Below are 8671 nucleotides of genomic sequence, written 5' to 3'. Positions count from 1 at the left end.
GCTTTGACGAAAGGAAAATAATTTTTCACAAATGTCATCATCGGAAAACAAACTCCCAAAGAAGCCTTCTTGAGAGAAGGCCAGAATGTGTTGCGTCAAATTGGAATAGACATTTTGATCGCCGAGAGACTCCTATAAATACAATGCACGCTGCTGGCCAAAGCATTCCTTCTTCATTCGGCAAGGACAAGACAGAAAGAGACGACGAAAGTCTTCCAATGCTCAACAAAGACTAAGATAAGAAGAACAGCCAAAGAATTAGACGTTGTCACAGAATTGTATAAATCCCTTTGTTATTTATTAAACACATGTACACGGGATTCTTTTTTTTTTTGTGTACAACAATGTCCGAGGATGATTTATGTATATTGTACAATATTTCGAAACAGCATCCTATGTCGCACGTGAGAAGTACTTTCGATGGGAACAACCGCTATTAATCAAGCGCACAGATGATGTAGGGCTACATCGTCTGTGTATTAATACCTCACAGTTGCACGAAAACATTACACTACGGAAATGTCTTGTCAGTGAGCAGTTTACTTAAGGACTTGCATATCTCCTACTGTAGAGGAATATGAGTTGCTTATTAATTGTTACGTACATTATAGGTTATAACATTTTTACTACCACGTTTATTTTTTGTATATTTTCTATGTAACTCCAGTTTGCGTATTATAATGCAAATATTTTCTACTCTTGTATGTGACTTAACGAGAGAGCTATATTAGCAATGAAGTTTAATTTCATTAACAAACATTTAGTACCCTAGGATTCTTATCGGCACAAGTAGGTTCACTTCTGAACCTGTTTATTATTTTGTAATATCGTGCCGATAATCTAAATTGTAAAGCGTACCGTATATAACGTCATTACGTGTTATCGTTTATGTCCGTCTCATTCTAAGAACATGGTGTCAGATTTATTTTCAGCTGATCAGAGTTGACGGGGTAGCAGCTGTAGAATTGACCACAAAACTGACAATTTTAGTTGCTGGCCAATTGATTGGCACTGATTACCTCATTGACCAAGTGACTGAATGGTGGTCGGTGATTACCTGAAAAAGCTGACGGCTTGATTGACCAGTGTGACTGGTAGCCAAGTATTCTAGTGACGAAATGTTTTGTTTAACTCAATACACATATTCTTTTAGTAGTGGTCTAATTTTGGGGTTTGTTATACTCAGTGATTGGGGACTGTAAAGATATATTGCATGATATCTGTCCAATTTTTGCATCATTTTACTACTGATGTATCTATGAGTAAAGTACATCATTTTTACTATTTGAGTAAACCACATCATTGTTTTCGTCATATTAAATTACTGTGAATCATTGACCTTTGTACTTGTACTATGTACGGTCATTTACTTGTATTAACATTTATGTTTCATCATTAGGTTCGTGCGGATTGTGTTAATTTGTCCAATAATTGGATCTTATAAAAGCACGTATTAATCGTAATTATTTTTGTTTCATTTGAGTCATTCATCAATAAACATTGTTTTTTTTCACCATCAGAAGTGTTCTATTTTAAATCGAACCCAACCTGGTTATCTTGTTACAGACGTATTTGATTATCAAGCAAATATAATGATGTACCGAGCCCAAGACAGAACTCTTTGCCATGCCACCCGTCATGATGACGATGCGAAAAACCTAATGAGCAGAATTTCATCCCGTCTCGTCTTTGACGACCTCCGCCAATATCGAATTTGAAATAAAATGACAGACCGAAGACATCGACCTGAAAAGCAGTTATCTGTACTTGAAAGTCAAAACACTTGAAACGGTCGCCACCGCTTTAAGTTCCGATGACAGAGTAGCTCCCTCAAACAATTTCACGCATTCGTTTTTCAGCGAAGTGAATATGTATTTGAAGAACAAACTAGTCAGCAGCAGCATGGATACTTACCCTTATCTAGTGTACCTAAAAAATCTCTTGACTTACGGAGAAGAAGCTAAGAAAACTATGGATGATTGCGAAGTATGGAAATCTGACACGTCAGATACGTTCAGTGACGCAGCCGTGGAAGAGGATGGCTATCATCACAATGTGAAATTTACAATGGCGCAGTTTAGAAAAGTGGACTGTTTGCATTTGGTCATGTGATCGCAAGCCAAGTATTTGTTGAACGGAGTGGACGTACGCCTAAAGCTGAATCGAAGCAATACCGTTTTCCGTTTGATGGTCGATGCGAACGAGTACAACACCATCATCCGAGAAACCAGACTCTACGCACGCCGTTTGCAAGTGTTACCTAAAGTAGGAAACGGCATTATTCTTACTTTGTGCAGAACGACCGCCAAGGATTCGATTCGACGAGTGGAAGTGAAAACTTTCACCATTGCCTCTGGGCGATGATCCAAGATCGTAGATCATCTTTTCTTAGGAGAGCTACCAAGAAATTTAATCATTGTAATCATCAGCAATAAAGCCCTCAACGAAGCCATCACTCAAAATCTTTACGAGATTAAGCACTACAAAGATCGAAGTCAGTCGATATGGCTAGACCTTGTGTACCATACCCTTTGAACCGAACTTTGAGAAGAAAAGTTACTTTAGTTACTAATTGTCCCTGAACATGACATGTAGGTACCAACAACAGAAACGGCATTTCGTACAACCATCATGCAGGATGTTACACTTTGTGGTCATTTGTTTTCACTCCAGATCAAAGCAACGAGAAAAGGACATTTCCACCCTTTAAAATCCGGCCCACTTTGTGTAGAACTTTAGTTTGCATGAGCTCAAGCCAACACGGTGAACTTCGTCTTGGATGCAGAATTTGATAATATGTAAATTGACTGATACACCTAACGTGAAATCATGACCAAATATTATGTATGGAACTTAACCCTGATTTTTTGTATCCCGATTAACGACTTAGCAGCATCCATATCTGAATGACTTATAAAAGATGGTTAAAATTTTCTTATGGTATCCAAACACTAATATAACGAGTGAACACGAAAACGATTGATTCCGGGGGGGGGGGGGGGTTCGTTGTTGTTGTTGTCTGTTTTTTTTTTTCTTTCTTTTTATGAGATATTGTAATGTTTTCTTTTCATAATAATAATAACTGATTTTCTAATTTGAATTAATATTCAAAACATCAGTTATCTGTCCTCTGCGTGTGGTGACCGGTATGACACATTTCAAATCCACAGCTACTGTCAGCACGATAGCATAGTGATATATATATATATATATATATATATATATATATATATATATATATATATATATATATATATATATATATATATTTCTATTAGTTATAATTAATTACCATGTATAATCTTTGCAGTTTTAATGTGAGGCCTTATGGCCAAATACATGATGTAATGACCGAACGATTACACACACCTGAGTGGTATCTACATTTTAATAGCTGAATTTATGGTGAAGATCTTGAAATAAATACGTAAATCGGAGTATTTACTTCTTAATAAAAGTGGACAACAAGATGATGTTAATTACTGTATTTGATAAAAACTGACTACAGTAAAGCATCCTGATTCAAGCCGTGTTTGATTAAAAATTATCTTCATAAGATGATACTTCAATATACATGGGCAGATTATGGGGTAGGGAGGTGAGTGCTAAGTAGGCTCTCGCTGTCCCCATTATACAAATGGGCGAAGAACAACCGGAACGTTTCAAAGATTAATGCTGAAACTGCCTGATCTTCCAGGAACATCGCTCCCAAACCATTTGGGACATCCATCCCACAGTCCACTTGCCTACTTGTTTATGCTTCCCTGCCCATAATGATATAGCTGGTTTCATCCCTGGCATGTATGTACCTTATCAGCAAAAACATCATTTTCTGCGCTTTTATGATTTGACTTATTCGTACTACATCATCAAAATGAACATAAATTCTAGCTTTGTTTTTTAACAGCTCGCATACTAAACTAACACTTCTAATTCAAAGCACCCTATTCGAATGTTGTACTTGAGCTACCATACACTACCTAGGGTTACGTCTTTAGGTTCGTACAGACAGTGGTGCGTGTTATTATGTACTCTTTTTTAATTAAAGTGTGTGCAATAAAATGTTCCATAAAGGCTGTCATACTGAGAAAGAAACAATCCTGTAGACGAGAATGAAACATGACTTGCCTGTTTGTACCAGGATTCCCTACTTCATATAGCGGCTTGCTTGCAAACCTGATACACATGATCAGCCAGAAAGTCGTATACATACAACCGCTTGCTTCCAATAGTGACAAAAGTAAAAAGATTGGATTAGATTGGAAGTGTAAATTAAACCAACAGCATTCCATTTGTAAACTACGTTTTGATGAAAACGTACCCCATCTCGAATAGTCTCTCTAGCATATGAATGTGTTTATAATTCGGAAAATTCAGAGTTGTACAAAAAGCTTAATTATAACGTTGTGAGGGTGTCTTAAATTTATCTGTTGTCATCCACACATATATAAAGACACGCTAACTGACAGAGAGACAAGCAAGGCTTAATTATAAAACCACCAACTTAATTACTTTGTTAACTTGTAAAACCAATGCATGGCCTGACTCCCCAGCCATGCACGATATATATTTGGTTGATGTTACTTCATAATGTACTGGATGCGACGTAATCAAGAATGTCAGCAGCTTTAGTTTCATTGGATGAGTTTGCCGTCAAAACGTATACCAAAATACTTTTTTTGCGAAACATTTGTTTCGTAATTAAATATGCAAAGACTTTGGAAATGAGTATGGTAATCTACGTTACAGCTAATCCCTTGTCCATGATGTGATTTATTTCAGATTTTATAAATAAATTTCCTTGAACTTTATCTGGCATGATAGAAACAGTCTCAAAGCATTGTATAATCGTAAGGTTGAGGGGATATCAGTATGTTGCTTATACAATAATTGCAATTTTATCTAGTGTAATATAATTGTCATTGTATCTCTCTAACACCGCGTGTTTGCTCCCACGCATTATGTAAACACAGTACAAATTATGTTGACCGCTCCGGTGGCATAGAGGTTAAAGCGTCCGCTCGGATGCGGGAGGTCGCGGGCAGGAACCCCGGCTGTGTCATACCAAAGATATAAAAATGGTACCAACAGCTGCCTCGCTAGGCGCTCAGCATTATGAGGTTAGTGCTAGGACTTGTCAGTCTGGTGTCAGGATAATGCGACTGGGTGGGACATGATGATACATCTCTGCGTCATGAGTCCCCTGTGCTAGACGTCACTGTAACTGCCACACTCCAGACATCTTAGCAGTATGACTGAAATGTTTTTAAAGCTACATTAAAAATCCAAACCACACACACACACACACACATTACATATATACATGCAGACTGTGTTGACCCCCACCCATTATGTTCCTGATTGTGTTCATGTTATGCATATTTAATTTGTATTATTTGTTGGCTTTTCTTGATGATTATGTATTATGTACATCTGTGTTTTGTACTTGACACTGTCCAGAATCAAGTAAATGGTGTACCTGATTAGTGTCATTTATTTCGTAAACAACATAATACGTAATTAATATTTCTCTAAGATCATTGATTAAATATATAAATCATTATTAATGGAGGTAAACGTGTTTATTGAATCTGAGTCTATACATCAGTTTTCGGAGATTCCTAAATTTGTTGAGAGCTTTTAACGTTTTAGTAAAGACTTACCTACATCCTGGCTCTACTATTGTGTCATAGCGTTTTAAATCAATGTTTTGTACTTGAAATATTTCTCATTCCTGCCTTAACATCTGAAACAGAATCAGTCGTATTGATGTGTCCAGTTTTTCATTTTGGTGGAGTAATTGATTAAAATTATTATTAAATGGAATAGAAAAGTGCTCAGTACTAATTTAGGACAGAAACATATTTTTTTTTTATTCTAGTGAATTCAGACAATAATATTTTAAAATTAAAGTATCGTGGTACATTAAAAACAAACTGTTACCGTCGCCACACTCGAGGCTATTGGCACCCTATCACGTTCGAGACTACAAGCACATCAATAGGTTCCATTTATTTGGAATACCACTGGAATACAATTACATTTGGACTTGTGATCGAACTTTTAGGACTATTAGGGGTTTAATTCACAATACTGTAAGTGATTTTTAAATTGTCCTTATTCATAGGGAAATACATTATTGATTGACATTTATAAACTTGTTTCTTAGTTTAATACAATAGATTCTAGCATTAAACATATACTAGGCTTCCTAAGTTACTGATAATTCAAAACTCATTTGATTCACTGAATCTAGCCATAAGCATACCTGCCTTCGAAATTCAGATAATTTTCTATTATGTTTATTTTGAAAGCTGTGTAAATTAATTTTATATATATATAAAATTCATCACTAGATAGAAAATCTCCGAGAACAATTAAAAAATATGAATGTTTTTCTTCGAGACAATAATAAAATACAATAACAGTGGACTGGCTCAGTTAGTGTAATGATACCTTGGAAGATGAAAATGGTGTATTTCCGAGGTGATGCCTTAACCTTCGCTTTATGTGTCCTTTTCAGTGGACAAACAAAGTCACATCTATAAGGAAATATTAATAAAAATTTAGCGTGTGTAATTCCTGTCAAGACATAATACGGATTACTCTGGTTATGGTGCCAATGCCTAAACAGTTATCATGGACTCATCAAATTGGAATGTCAGTGCCTTAACAATTTAAATGGTCTCACGGAATTGGAATACAAGTTCCTACACAATTACCATGGTCTCGAAAATTTTAAATGCGAGCGCCTAAACGATTACCATTGTCTCAGAAAATTGTAATGCTAGTGCCTACACAATTACCATGGTCTCAACAAAATGGAAAGTCAGTGCTTAAAAAATTACTGTGGTCTTCTCAAATTGCAAGAACAGAACCACTTTGCGTCTGTCCTAGAAATGATTGTATCCCCAAGAATAAAGAAAACAAATTAGAGTGGTAAGAATCCGTCAGAATGTTGTTTACATCCACACGACGTGTCAAGAAATTCAAGCTAAACAACTATATGATAAATTCATTATGTACAGTATGTGCATTTGTAGTAAGTACATCTTTTTTTCATTTGTCTTCCTGTTGACAACATTCCCCTGTGTTGGTTCTTAGTTCACACGCATTAAGACTGTTTCATTTATGAGAAACAATAAACAAATCAACACGTTTCATATGTCATCAAATTTGTTTTGCGCCACTATGACGAAAGCAGTTTCTTTTATATTGTATTTTCATTATTATAACTTAAACATTTAAACATCGCTTGTACATTTCCTCATCAGTGTGCGACAATCATTGAAGTAGTACCCTACAAAACCGCAGAAGATTGAGGTGACCAACTGCAACAGTAATTATTAAGATCATATCAGTGATTTATGTCTAGTTCGTTGATTGGGAAGGTTATTTCGTTTTGAGTTATGTCGTATCAATGAATGTTGAAGACAGCGAGATATATATTTGAAACCTGGCGAGTAATCTATTACCTTTCTGAACACTGTCGCAGATATGTGGTATATGATTTGGATCCAGCCTGAACGCTGTTACAAAAAATATAGAATATCTTAACTCTGTCTTTGCGTTGTTGACTTTGTGAAGCAGACGCACGTTTCTTTAAACAATAAACTATCTTTCGATCCAATAATCGTGTTTTCTCCTCGTATATTAAAAGATATAAAAGGAATTTTATTTCTAGCTAGAAATTCGGCTTTATACATATGATTTCGTCGAAAAGGATGTCTAGTTTTTCGAACTAGGATAATACGGGATGAGAAACATGCTCTAAAGGACTTTGGATCATTTACAAGTATATAAAAAACATTAAAAGTTTAAGAACTTTGTAAATTTCTCTGGCAAGTGATGGAGAATGCCAGTACATATAACAAACTGGGCGAAATACAAATAATTCAGAAATCAAATTTAAATATAGAGAGAATTACTAAAGAATATTGACTAATTGATAAGCAACATCTGTTTGTGCAACAGGTATTGAAGAATTATATGCGAATTTTACACCACCTTCATTAAATTGCTTTTTAAATACATTCCTGTGAATAAATTATAGAATTCTTTCCAAGAAATGTATTATTGATCCATTAAATGTTTTAAATTTATTTATACTTCCAATGTGCGAAAACATTACAGAACGGAGACAACTCCTATTGTTGATGCTCTGCTTAAAACGATCCGTATGAGGATGGTTCGTTGTTCCTTAACAGCACATCAACACTATAATGGTTATATTGTGCCAAAACAATTAAAGAAAACGATGTTAATACTAAAAAGTCATAGACATTTCATTGTTTTAAGAGGATAAGATAATCTGCATTAAAGCTATTACGGTCTTCAAAAGTGTATGCAAATTACATACGTAAACACGTCACATATTATCGTGTTGGATAATTGACGAATATAATTAAGTCCTAAGGTATGGTCCGTTTTGTATATCGTACACTCTTTCTGCTTTGCAACCTGCTGAAATATAGCACTGAAATATAAAACAGACGAGGGTGTAAAACCATCAATTATTTTAATCAGAGACACATCGTCGTGGCCGACCTGGCATGTTTTGATAAAGGTTCAAACGCTTACCCTTCGCATCGCGAATTCAGCTTTCAAACCAGTGAGCCACATATAAAGATCTGCAAGGTGAACAGTACGACAATGTGATGAAGCACAAACA

The sequence above is a fragment of the Sinohyriopsis cumingii genome, chromosome 8 (genome assembly GCF_028554795.1).
Source record: "Sinohyriopsis cumingii isolate HCF-2022 chromosome 8, ASM2855479v2, whole genome shotgun sequence".
Classification (NCBI taxonomy): domain Eukaryota; kingdom Metazoa; phylum Mollusca; class Bivalvia; order Unionida; family Unionidae; genus Sinohyriopsis; species Sinohyriopsis cumingii.
This window is presented reverse-complemented; position numbering follows the sequence as displayed.